The sequence below is a fragment of the Carcharodon carcharias genome, chromosome 14, assembly GCF_017639515.1.
Source record: "Carcharodon carcharias isolate sCarCar2 chromosome 14, sCarCar2.pri, whole genome shotgun sequence".
Taxonomy (NCBI): domain Eukaryota; kingdom Metazoa; phylum Chordata; class Chondrichthyes; order Lamniformes; family Lamnidae; genus Carcharodon; species Carcharodon carcharias.
This window is the reverse complement of record NC_054480.1, coordinates 127645795-127660290: the sequence shown is the minus strand read 5'-3', so window position 1 is coordinate 127660290 and position 14496 is coordinate 127645795. Positions and strand designations below refer to the sequence as shown.

The window sequence follows — 14496 nt, the reverse complement described above, 5'->3', positions numbered from 1 at the left end:
ACCTAAACCATGAGCCACTGCAGATAATATGGTCTTATCTGAAAATTCACTTCACATACCAAGATACCTCCCAGAAACTTGCTATTCTTCCCTCCAACAACCCCATTTACTGTAAGCAGCCAAATATTTAAGGAACCTGAATCGCATCTAAAGAATGTATAGAGCGCCAATCCCACTGGTTGCAACTTTGGTCCTCTTGCTTTATAGTGGGAACCGACTGGCATCCAATTACAGAACTAGAAGGGAAATTGCAAAGAAGTCACTCCCAAAGGCTGGATAAAAACCTGGTAGAATTTTAATAGCGGGCAGGGTCAGATGGAGGTCCAGCCCATTCCAAAAACGTTACTTTCCAACCCTAAAGTTAGTGCTGTAGCAACTGCGGCTATCAGCTGCAGCCATGAAATGCCGCACTGGCAAAGTTTAATAATGTTACGTTCAAAGCGCTGACAAAATCAACCCATGCAGCAATTCAAAAGCTAAAATTCAGCCGAGGAGCCCTGTGGAACTGGGTGGTTGAAACACAGCCATTGAAGCTGAGACTCCGGTTTAATAACCTTGGTTACACCACACTTGTAGAGCACTGCACAAATTTGGTCTCCATTTTTCAAAAAAGAATATAGAGGCAAAAGGCAAGTTTCAAAAAAGATTTACAAGGATGACAAGCTATAATTATCAGGGCAGACTAAATAGGCTGGGGTTCATTTGATAGAGGTCATTAAAATTATGACGGGGTTTGACAGGGTAGATGTGGAGAGGATGTTTCCACTTGTAAGTGGAGTCCTAGATGCCGCAAATATGAGGGTCATCATAAATCTAATAAGGAAATCAGGAGGAACTGTACCCAGAGTGCGCTTAGAACGTGGAACCCACCAGCACAAGTAGTAGTTCAGGCGAAAATCAGATGCATTTAAGGGAAAGCTGGATAAATACGAGAGAGAAAAAAATAGAAGGATATGTTGATAGTTTTAGATGAAGTAGGGTGAGGGGATGCTGGGGTGCAGCATGAACCTGCACAAAATATGGACCTGTTGGCCCAAATGGCCCATTTCTGCATTGTAAATCATATGTCATAAAAGATCTATATGGCAACAATCAGGGAACTGATCAGCAAATGGATTATAATAACCTCCTAAATCTTATAACAGCTGCTGGTTGCTCTGATATTATAACTGAGCATTTTCTTGCCTGTGGCAATAGGAAAATTGGGTTAAACTTTACATTCTGTGCACTCCCTACTCCCAGTATCTGGAGTCCTCTGGCTGAGGGGGATGGATGATCCATGATCAGTCACCCAGGGCCAGAAAGGGTGTGGAAACCAGTGGCGATTTCCCTTTCCCGTCAATTAGGTATTGCATCACCACAGCGATTGGCAGTCTGCCATATTGGGAAAGCCTGACTACTTCAGTGAGGCTAGATTTTGTGAAGAGAAGGGATTGCTGCTTTTTCACTGCACTTGTAAAAAATAGAATTCCAAAACCTGCAGTGTATTCCTGGAAAATTCTCTAATATTTGTGCCACACAGTTAGCTGGAAATTAGATTCTGGAAGCAGGTCACAGCCACCATGAAACTGACCTCCAGGCCAAGGGAGCAAAGAATTCCCAGCCAAGGGTTGGAATTTCCCTTCTGTCTCAACGGCCTGAGGCAGAGGAAAGACAGGAAAGTACACAGATAGGACACATTTACTACAACAGAATTGGGGTTGCCCAGACAGCCATTTTAATTCTCTCAAAGGGATGAAGCTTTCACCAGGAATGGAACAGTCTAATGTACTGGATGACATGATGCACCCTGACTGCTGAGAAACTGTAGCGCCTGAGTTTTATATGGAACTGACAGAATAACCCAAATTAACTTACATATTCATATTTTAACAGCGTAACTGCAAACAATTATTTTTTAATCTCCTTTCTCTTGCCAATCAATAAAGACACCTGCATTTATAGAGCACCTTCTACATCCTCAGCACATTCTAAAGCTCATCACAGTCTACTCATTACTTTTGAAGTGCAATTGCTTATTATTTAGGCAAACAGGGCAGTCAGTTTTTAGTTAAATGGTCAGTTAATCTGTTTAATATGGTGCTGATGGGTAGAGGGGAGGGTATATTGGTTGGGATACTGAAGGCACTCCCTGTTCTATTTCAAATAGAAACTTTATATATACCTGAAGAAGCTGACCCAGTCTTGATTTAACATCTCAGCTGATAGTCAGCACCTCCAAAAATACAGTACCATGAATACTGCAATGAAGTATCAGCCATGATCATATGTTCAATCTGGGGTGAGGTATAAATATAAAAAAGGAACTGGACTAGGTCTTTTGGCCCATCAAGCCTGCTTTGCCATTCAATAAGATCATGGCTGATCTTCCACCTCAACTCCACCTTCACGCACTCAATTTCTTCAGAATCCAAAAATCTAAGGAGCTCTGTCTTGAATATACTAAAAACTGAGCATCCACCATTCTCTGGCATAGAGAATTCCAAAGATTCACAAGCCTTTTAGTGAAGAAATTTCTCATCTGAGTCCTAAATGGCTGTCCCCTTTTTCCATGAGGCAGACACCCCAGCCAGCAGAAATATTTTCTCAGCATCCATCCCTTTTATATGCATTCCAACTCAAGAGGCAACAAGCCTGCTACCTCACAGCCACTAACATTTTAAATGGCAGAATCTTTTCTCCTCCTCAGCTCACTCGCAAATGCTCGATTGATTCCAGTTTCTTGTTATTGGCATGCTAAACAGCTGCACCTGAGCCACTGCATAGAGTTGACTTTCCAGTCTCTACACCACTGGAATCCTTAGTCATATTTCCGTCGCCTCCAAACTCTCACATTCTAACACTCCCTTTGCTGGCCCCTCATCCTTCATGAACTCTACCTTGTTGAAATCTCTGCTGCATAGATCCTGCTCCACTGTGAAGTCACATCATAACTGTTCTTGCTGACTGACACCATCACTCCTTTCTACAAGCAATCCATTCACAAATATCATCATCTGGAAATGCCTCCGGGTTTTTTTTCACTGCATCTCTGCAAACTCTTAGAGCTTGACATTTCTTCCCAAATGTTTTCATCCCTTTTATGCGCTTCCCCATGCCCCGCATCCCATCATTACTGAAGGGGCCTTAGTCCTCCATTTTGCAAGTCTTTTTCACGTTCCTCTTTAACTTTAAGATTCTAAAGACTCACCTCCCTTTGAATCTCTCCCTACCTGGCTCAATGTGCATTTCTGTTTCTAAACACCTCAGGACATAACTTTATATTAAAAGCTACAAGCTGTATATGGGAGGTCCAGATTAGTTGCAGCATACTCTCGATAATTCAGCCACCTTTTCGCAACCAAGTTGAATTAATTATAATTTGCACTCATATAGAGTCATAGAGGTCTAAGCACAGAAAAAGGTCCTTCAGCCCATCGAGTCTGCGCCGGTCAAACAAGAACCTAACTATTCTAATCCCATTTTCCAGCACTGGGCCCATAGCCTTGTATGCCATGGCATTCTAAGTGCACATCCAAATACTTCTTAAATGTTGAGGGTTTCTGCCTCTACCATCCTTTCAGGCAGTGAGTTCCAGATTCCCACCACCCTCTGGGTGAAAAAATTCTTCCTCACATCCCTTCTAAACCTCCTGCCCCTTACCTTAAATCTATGGCCCTTGGTTATTAATCCCTCCACTAAGGGGAGAAGTTCCTTCCCGTTTACCCTATCTATGCCCCTCAATTTTATACACCTCAATCAGGTACCCCCCCTCAATCTCCTCTGCTCCAGGGAAAATAACCCCAGTCTATCCAATCTCTCTTCATAACTAAAATTCCCCAACCCAGGCAAAATCTTGGTAAATCTCTTCTGCACTCTCTCGAGTGCAATCAATCCTTCCCATACTGCAGATTCCAGAACTGCACGCAATCCTCTAACTGTGGCCTAAACAGCGTTTTATACAGTTCCAGCATAACGTCCATGCTACTATATTCTATGCCTCGGTTAATAAAGGCAAGTAACCCAAATGCCGTCTTAACCACCGTATCTACCTGTCCCGCTACCTTAAGGGACCAGTGAACATGCACACCATGGTCCCTCTGATCCTCGGTATTTACCAGGGTCCTACCATTCATGGTATATTCCCGTGCCTTGTTTGTCCTGCCCAAGTGCATCACCTCACACTTAGCCGAATTAAATTCTATTTGCCACTGATCAGCCCATCTGACCAGCCAGTCTATATCCTCCTATAATCTAAGGCTATCCTCCTCACGATCTACCACCCTACCAATTTTCATGTCACCCACAAACTTACTGATCAACCCTCCTACATTCAAGTCTAAATCTTTTATAGAATCCACAGACAGCAAGGGACCCAACACCAATCCCTGTAGAACCCCACTGGTCACAGGCATCCAGTCACAAAAGCACTGGATCCCATGGGCTCTTACCTTTGTTATCAGTCTCCGATGCGGGACTTTATCAAAAGCCTTGCTGAAGTCTAAGTAGACTATGTCAAATGCTTTGCCCACATTTACACACCTGGTCAGCTCTTCGAAAAATTCAATCAAATTGGTCAGACATGACCTCCCCTTAACAAAACAATGCCGACTGTCTTTGATTAATCCCCGCCTCTCCAAGTGTGGATTAATTCTGTCCCTCAGAATTGCTTCCAATAATTTCCCCAATACTGAGGTTAGACTAACTGGCCTGTAATGTCTTTAAACATAGAAAATGTTGGCCTGCAATGCACAAGAGGATGTCAGGCAAATGGAGATTTCTGGGAATGGAATTTTCAGGCCTGTAGGTTAACAATGGCGGGAGAGATTTAAACATGGGGATGACAATTTAAAATTTGAGACGTCATTTGCTTTTATTCATTCATGGGATGTGAGCGTCGCTGGTTATGCCAGAATTTATTGCCCATTCCTAATTGCCCTTGCTCAGAGGACATTTAAGAGTCAACCTCATTGCTGTGGGTCTGGAGTCACATGTAGGCCAGATCAGATAAGAATGGCAGATTTCCTTCCCTAAATGACATTTGTGAACCAGATGGGTTTTTACCACAATCAGTAATGCTTTTATGGTCAGACTTTTAATTCCAGATATTTTTTTTACTGAATTCAAGTTTTCATCATCTACTTTGGTGGGATTCAAACTCAAGTCCCCAGTGCATTACTCTGGGTCACTAAACCAGTGATAATACCACTATGCCACCGCCTCCCCATTGAGCTTGGGGGGGGGGGGGGGGGGGGGGGGGGGGGCAAGCATTATGGGTTAAAAGTATAGGTATAAGGGGTGTGCAAGAAAGAATATGGGCAACAAGTCTTTGGTGAACTAGTTACTGGACAGTGGAGACTGGGAGTTTGGCCAGGGGAGCTTTGGAATAGTTGAGTCCGGACATGACAAAGGGGCTGAGCAAGGGCCATCAGTGATGAGAGTGAGTATAAGAGGATGGAGGTTCAGCTGGGGTCAAATAGGATGCCCAGATTGGTCAAGAGTCTAGTCCAGCCTGAGACAATGGCCAGGGAAGCGGGGTGAGTGGCCAGTTGTTTGAGTTAAACAATATAAACACAGCAAATTGGGAATTCAGGTGTACAAAAAACAGAATTTATGCTAAGGGACTTTGAATGAAGAGTAGTCTGCAGCATCAGCGAGGAGTTTGTAGAAAAGAATGAGATTCACAATGAGGGAATGCTTAAAAACAGATTTTTGGTGTTACCTTTATGGAAAGTGCCATCAGATAAGCAAACTCATGGCAACTATCCCTCCCAGTGTGAATAACAAGGCCTCTGCTCAACACCAAACATGAAGTTAACTGAAATGTGTGAACTCAGCGGTTTAAAGAGATATTGAAACTAACCTTGCTACTTTGTGTTGGAATAGGGCTTCTACTTCAACCCCACTTTCTCACCCTACGCCTCATACCCCTTAATCCCCTTATAAGAACCAGTCACTCTCAGTCTTGAATGCTCAATGACGGGGTAGACAATTCCAAAAATTTACAACCTTCGGAGTGAAGAAATTTTTCATCATCTCAGTCTTAAATGACCGCCTCCTTATGATGAGTCTGTAAACACTACTGGACTTTCTAGCCAGGGGAAACATCCTCTCAGTATATGATGCCCCTGGGGATGTTTTACTTCGTTAAAGGTGCTGCACAAATACAAGTTATTGTTGGGGCGGCATCAATAACGCTGCACAACAAAAACTTGCTTGTACAAAGCTGTGGGGTAATACCTACCCTCCCATTCCAGGCATATTAAGCAGTTGGACAGGTTACACAAGATGCATTCAGAACATCATGGGCATCAAATGGGAGTTCCCAACACTGAGGTGCTTTAATATTTGGAATTAATATTTAAATATCTGGAATTGAAGCACCCATTGAGAGTTCGGCTCAGATGGAGTGGACAGGTAGTATGTATGACTGACGATAATATCCCTAAGGCAGTCATGTTGCTACAATCTGGTTAGGGACCATTAACATTTAACAGAAATTTGAACACCTCATTTTAACCATTAGAACTACGCCACAGGTTTCATGTTTTTAAACAAAAACAAACTGTATATAAAAACTTGAACAAAACAAGCAGCATTAACTTAACAATATGATTTATAACTACGTATTTATGCCCTCAGATTTACTTCTTACTTCCCAAGAATTCTCATATTTCTGATACCTTACAGTTATTTACTTCTGTCAAGACCACCGAAAAGGATGCCACAGTTTTCTGGAAACTACTCAGTTCCAACTATTCTCAGAGGTTGAACTTTCATCTTCACCTGTGGATGCCAGTCCTTGTTCTGGTTGCCTTCTCAATATTTTCAAGCTAATCTACTGGATGCATTCTTTTGTCACAAACCTCTAATAGGACAGGATAGATTCTTCCATAAGATACAAACTAGGCAATCTTCCAGCTTCTGTTCCCTCTCAAAATTCAAACTGAAGTTAAGCCTATTCTGTATTCCACACAGCGAGTGAAGCAGTTAGGTTTTTCTCGGCTTACCACGCAGGCCAACTGTCATTTACTCGAGTTATCTTCTCTCAGTGAACTGCAACCAACTCTCTCGGCAACACCAAGATAAACTGAAACTAGAGAAACTAAGCTCCATGCATCTCCATGACGATGCAGCATGCTCTGGGATGTCCTCAAAAAGACCCTTAAGGTTAAGCATCGTTCATTTAAAATTCCTTCCTTGATCTGATGAAAGAAATGGATTGTACAACCTTCAGGATTTACCCAAATACTTTTAAACTAATATAGCTCTAACTCCAAAAACAAAAACAGCTCTCTGGACTGCTCTTACTGAAGCTAAGTAAGTCCACTTGCTCTTTTATGATCCTACCTAATTGTTATCCCCTTAAGACAACATGGCCCCAACCTTTTAAGTGTATCGACTCCAAACTTGTTAAAATTGCATTGACCCCATTTTCTACAGTTAAAATTTTAAGCCCTAAAATTAGAATTTCTGTTCTCAAACACGTAAACCATGAACGAGATATTTGCAACAACTTATTCACAACCTAAACTTGAACACTGCTTGCGTGGTAGGCCGAGATTAAGGTTCAAGGGCTCCTTGAAGGCAAATCTCAAAGAAATGTGGCTTGACCACCATGGACCGGGAGAAAACGGAGCAAAAAAAGAACTACCTGGGGAACAATCTCAAATACTGGCGTTGCTTTCTTCAAGCAGCTAAGAATGTAGGCAGCTAAGGGCAAAAGGACAAGCTAGAAAGAGCGGGCAATCCCAACAAAATCAGACAATTCATTCCTGCCTGAACTGTGGAAAGTCATGGGAGGTATACAATCGGCTTCCACTGCTACATTAGAATGTACAACAGATGACTCTACATATACAAGAAACAGCCATCTTTGATAATGAACAAATCAGCTGTAGTAATTTGCTGCCCTAAATAAACTCTGCCAAATACATAGTCACCACACCCATTTAATCTAGTTACGCGATGGAACTCCATATTTTCCTGAGGATCAACAATTTTAAGCACTGTAACTTGGGCAAGACAGATGGTGGCCAGAGAGGAACATACATATGTAAAACACGTTAGTTTTATATTCACTGGCAAGATTGATTTGAAACATCAACATGGAAGTTTGGAGTTCCAGTTTCCAAACTTTCCTTGAGATACAGAGCCTCACTGGGTACAGTTCCAACAACATCCGTCATCCACTTGTTCAAGTAGCCATCCCTCACCAAAAAACTTTGATAGAGTCCCTAGGCTAACTGATCACAGCAAAGACTGATTCTGTCCTAACCACACACCCCCACCCACCCACTTCCTTCCTGGCAGAAGACACTGAATAGTATCAGGAGTAGGAGATGGGGCTGATTTTGGGTCCTTAACACAATGGCAATTGTGCCACCCTCAAGTCAGATCAGCTAACCATGCAGGCCAGTAGAAACCAAAACTAGAACCCTAAACAGCAAACTTTCTAACAAATACAACCAACAAGCTCCTTGGAACAGTCAAACACCTTGTTTGAAGCAAAATTAGCCACATAACTTATATTTACATTGCATCTTTAACATAATGTAAAGTCTCAAGTACAACACCTAACTCTGAAATCCAACCTGCTCTTCCTATTAAATATTCGCCCATTTCCAAATTGCCAAAGGCTTCCACAAATCCAGCCTCAGGTCCACTTATGGACTGATTCAGATGCTTGCCAGGACAAAAAGATACACGGACAGGCTGAAGTTAATAAAAGCCAAACCACAAGTACTTCCTTCTCCATATTCATCTCATCACATAGTTAAAAAAATACTGCACAACAGAGAATGTCTCCAATGGCTCACTTGAAGAAATACTGACCCACCCAAACCAGAAACTCAGAAGCTTAATTCCGGCTTTATATAAGTAGATGCCAAGTTTGCTTGCCTTGCCCCAGAGCAGCAACTGCAGCACCTGAACTGGCTTCAGTTCTCCCAGACTGGGCAGAGGGGTTAATATGGCAAGGGTACTCATTTACAGCTGTTCTGTCACCAAGTTCTGGAAAATACACAAATTGAGGCCAGCAACAGACTCGGTTCTGATGCCTTTCAAGGGGAAATGCCAGCAAGTGAAAGTACACATCAGTACAATGCTTTCAGGATAGAAATTGGCGCTGGGGAGAATGGCAAAGTTGAGGAGAGAGAAAATATTAGGGATACGTATACAATATCCATACACACATACACACGAATAAAATTAAAGGAAAATTGAAGTATAGGATGGCAGCAGAGGGAAGCAAGGACAAGACCAGCCTAATCCACCACTACCTGACCACCTTCACTGCTTTCAACTGCTGACCAGGTTCACACCGTATTTAGTCTTCAAAGGGTGAGGAGGTGAGAACAGCAAGATGGTGAGACACATGGTTACTGACCTCAGCACATGCCGACTCAGAAACTGGAGAGTCCATCACTGTGAGCTGCTGGTTTTATCTGAAGTCACACTTGCAGGAGAGGAACAAATACTCGAACTGGTTACAGGCCCTACCCTGAGGATGGATATTAGGCTTGACAACCAAGGCCAAAAATAGATTTCAATGTCACATAACACACATATTAATACTGCAACAATATTGCTGACACAACACAAAACTCACCGGTGGATAAGCAAGTTATAGTACAGACCAGAGGGAGATCACACTAGACTCAGGACAGGAAAATTCCAATGTAAACAGGGATCAGTCTGCTCAACATCCTACTGGTCAAACCTGGGAACTAGCTGGACTGCATAGTTCTGAATTGAATGCTGGATCACATTTATCCATCAAGGAATCATACCTGATTTGACAACTTCCTTCAAAATCTCTCCACTGACAAGGCAGCAGTGTTTGACATACACGTCGTATTTTGCACAATGGTAAGAATTGCTTGGAAGCACAGCTTAATAGTTCAATTGAAGCTGCCCAGAAATTTTAATGATGATGAATTCTGGATATGGCATCATGCCTCAGCATAAAAAGGATAACTTGATAAACTCACACCTGCTTTCACATTAATCTAAAACATCAAGCCTATTGATTTGGTGGGTGTAGCAAACAACAGTTAAGTGGAGGAAAAACAGCTGCAGGGGTAGTTCCTAAAATCAAAGAGACCCATTTGCCACATCCTATTATACATGGCAGAGGACAATTAAACACTGAGGGAGGACGTGGCTCCAAGAATATCCCCATTCTAATTGCTTGGTCCAGTATGTAAGTGCAAGAGACAAGGCTGAGTCATTTGTAATCTTCAGCCAGGGTGTTAAGTGAGTGATCCAATATGGCATCCTCCTGAGGCCCTCAGCATCATTGATATCAGTCTTCAGCTAATTTGATTCACTCCACGTCCTATGACTGACACATACCAAGCACACTGGATACAATAAAGAATATGGGCCCCAACAACATCCCAGGTGTATTAGTGCAGACTTGTGCTGCACAACGAGCCATACCTCTAGGCAAGCTGTTCCAGTACAGCTACGTGGCTGGTATCTACCCGACAATGTGAAAATTGTACCAGGTATATCACATCTACAAAAAGCAGAGCATATCCAATCCAGCCAATTACTGTCCTATCAGCCAATTCTCGATCAAAGTGATGGAACTGTCGTTGTCAGTGTTATCAAGTTACTCACCAATAACTTGCTCACCAATCCTCAGTTTGAGTTCTGCCAGACCACATTACAGCCTTGGTTCAAACATGGACAACAAAAGATCTGAACTCCAGAAGTGAGGAGACAGTGACTGCCATTGACATCAAGGAGCCCTAACAAAATTGAAGTCAGCAGGAATCAGAGAAAACACTCCACTAGCACAAAGGAACATAGTTGTGGTTGTTGGGGACCAATCATCTCAGCCCCAGGACATCACTGCAGGAGTTCCTCACAGTTGCGCCTTAGGCCTAAACATCTTCAGCTGCTTTATCAATGACCTTTACTCCATCATAAGGTCAGAGGTGGGGGTGTTCACTGATGATTGCAGTGTTTAGTACAATATGGCAACATTCAGGCTTGGGCTGATAAGTGGCAAGTAACATGCATGCCATGCAAATGCTGTGCAATGGCCATCTCCAACAAGCGAGAAGCTAACCATCTCCACTTGATATTCAACAGCACAGGAAGCATAGTAGAAATAGAAAACCTCACCACATTTCAAAGTACTCCAATATACATCTGAAGTACCATAAGCTACATGGCTATGCCCCATGAGATGCAAAGTTGCACTGGACCAAATGGCTTCCTTCCGTGTTGTAAACCTCTATGATTTACCATTGTCAAATTCCCCATCAATACCCTAGGGGTTACCATTGACCACTTAACTGGAATGCCCACCACAGCTGCCTGGTTCCTAAGCCCTGGAATTCCCTCCCTAAACCCCCTCAGCCCCTCTTTCCTCTTCTAAAGATGCTCTTTGAAAACTAACTCTTTGGCCATCACCCCCAATATCGCTACATGTGGCTCAGCGACAAATTTTACTTTATAACGCTCCTCTGAGATTCCTTGGGATATTTCATCGTGCTACACAAAAGCACTATATAAGCAATGTTCCCTGTAAGCTGCACACTGGTACATCACCCATACATGCTGAGCATAAGTTGGCCCCTTTAGTTTACCAAGTGTATACGACCCCTTAAAAACGTTAAAGGGCTTGCACACCTACGTGAATAGGCCAGATACTCCAAAATAAATTAGACAGAACATTGTTTTTAACCTCAAGTTGTTGCTGGACCTGCCATATAAAATATTGTGACTACAAGAGCAGGTCACAGGCTGGGTATTGTGCAGAAAGTTACTCACCACCTGACTTCCCAAAGCCTTTCCACCATCCACAAAGCAAGGCTCAGGAACTTGATGGAATGTTCTCCACCTAATTGGATGTGTACAGCTCCAGCAACAGTCAAAGAAGCTCGATAACAGCCCGCTGGATCTGCACCCTACCCCTCAACTTAAACTTCACTTTCGCCACCACTGGACACTGGCTGCAGCATGTACCATCTAGTAGATGCATACGGCAACTCGCCAAGTCTTTGACAGCACATTCCAAACCAGTTAGCTCTACCAGCTAGAGCAAAAAGGCAGCAGGCTTATGGGAACAGCATCACCTCCAAGTCATAAAATGTCCCACTTTGGAACAATGCTGCCACTCCTTATCATCACTGAATCAAAATCCTGGAACTCTGACCCAAACAGCACTGTGGGTGTAACTATACCACATGGACTGCAACAGTGCAAGAAGGTGGCTCACCACCACCCTCAAGGACAGTTAGAGTTTGGCAATAAATGCTGGCCTAGCCAGCAACACCTCCAATCCATGAATGAATAAGAAAAATAGAGTGACAGTCATTTCTGAACTCAATGCAGAAACTTGCCCATCTTAAGAAAGTGAACGCCTCTGCTAAAGTAGCGAAGTGACTTCCAACTAATCATGCTCAGCACCCGTCCACTATCACCACTGCAGTTCAAGGCCAGGGATTTACATTTGACTAAAATCATTAATCTACCAGTGCTAAATTCAGGAATGGAGGTCCTTTAATAACTGTTTAAAAAGTGTTCACAAAATAGATACAGATGATGGAGACCAAAAAATCCAAGCATAATGAAAGACCTTAAAGCACTTCTCCCAACTCTCTTATACATCCTTCAAATGCTTCCTCAAAACGATAGGGGTAGGGGGATGGAGGGTGTTGATCACTGAATCCTATGTAAGAAGCTTGTTTCGGACACAAGTCTGTAATTTGCTTTTCACTACCCTCAAGTTATCACCATTGTTTAATTTGAAGCAGTATTCCTGTTACCTGTTACATTCTCTAGGTCAACTACAGTCTTGCAGACTTCTACAAAAAAGTTCATAGCCTGGTAACCAGGCTACTGCTGCTGCTAATAATGTCCAAGTCAAGGGTCCAGAGTCAGGCCCACAGACTTGATTGCATAAGGGTCCCACAGCTCTACAAAATACCACAATTGTCAATAAAACACTTGCTTCCTGTCAGCTGACCCCCAAAGCATCCACAACCTTGAATGATGATATCATACCTTCCTGCAATACAAAGTGGCACCTGCAATATAAAGTGGCACCCAGACAAGATACAATGAAAAATCCAACCCTAAAATTCCCAACAGGAAAGTTCCAAATTTGTAAGCAAGTATTATAGCAAAGAGCGTTTATAGGGCTGCAGAAGTCTGAGAGGGTATTTGGACACCTCAAATGCATTAAAGCCTTGTGTTGGGACACCACATCATAGATGGCTTTCCTACAACATAGTTTTGCCATTGTTCATACAAAACACTGCAGACACTTGAGCCTTAAAACAGAGTCACTGAAGCGATGGTGGAACTTCATTCTAAAGCATCTTCAACAACTCATTATAGACAAACACTATGTTTTGGTAAATATCTTACTCCTCACTCCCATTATTTGGAGCTGAGAACCAGGAGTCCAATGCTGTCTGTCGATTAAATTTTGTCCTCCTTCACAATTAACCATACTCATTGTTTTCAAGAGAGCCCCTAAAGCTTCTCAAATCAGAAAAATCAATATTTCCCCACATTTACACACGTCTGGCCAATTGCAGAGAATCATCCCAACCTTTTACCATCAAGCCAACCATTTGTCACCAAACAATTCCATGAGATTTAACATCAAAAAATAGCACTTTTTAAAACAAGTTAAATTACACAAAGCCAACTTATTTTCCACATACCTCACAAATCAGAAAATATTTACTAATCCTGGTTGATTTTAGAACTTTAGGAGGCAAAACACAATTTAATTACACGGCATAGCAAACACAAAGAAAAGTAAAATCACAAAATTGTAAACAAAGTAAAAGACTATAAAGAACATTTTTAAAAAATTAATATCAAAACAAATTTATCACCAAAACTTTTAAGCAGTTAAAGGCTTCAAACTCAAAGAAACTTTAGAATTTTTTTAAAAAGTTTTTCAAACTTATTACACTTATTGCAACTTGTAATTAGAAGTTTATTACACTCTCCACCCCTCCCCACCCCCATCATAAAAAGGAAAGTTGGACTGGTTTGTTGCCTTAAACTACCTCCCACATTCACCCTGTCAAACTCACCAAATGCAATACGCATTTCTCTAGCATGGAATTTTTGGCTCAAGCTATTTTAAACACAAAACAAGCAATAAATATTGAGTTGGAACCTTACTATGATACCTGTTACTTGGCTGATTTCTTCCCTCCAGTGATTATTTGGGGTTGGGGGGGGGGGGGGGTGGAATGTGGGTTGTTGCAGGGGGGAATTGGAGAGAATTCCGGGCGATATCTGTGTCTTTTTGTTTTGTTTCCTTTATTTTCTTCTCTTCTTTAAAAGAAAATCCCTTCAGCTTCAGCGCCTCATGGGCGCCGGGATCGAAGCGCGCCGGTACGGCCTGCCCACCTACTCGACCCCGAGGCTTCAGGAGTAAAGTTAGGCCTCGGGCTTCATAACCGCCATTGTAATTCTCTTTTTCTTAAAATAAAAGTTTTTTTTTCTTTATGGGAGTCGATGAAAAATATAATT

General features: G+C 42.3%; 1 protein-coding gene across 1 annotated transcript in view; it reads right to left on the bottom strand.

Annotated features, from left to right (window-relative positions):
- Positions 1–14195, bottom strand: part of gatad2ab (GATA zinc finger domain containing 2Ab) — a 125807-nt gene extending 111612 nt beyond the window's left edge. Inside the window, exon 1 of the mRNA XM_041204343.1 lies at positions 14151–14195. The gene's annotated coding sequence lies outside the window, so the exon portion shown is untranslated. The remainder of the gene's footprint in view (positions 1–14150) is intronic.
- Positions 14196–14496: the final 301 nt, after the last annotated feature.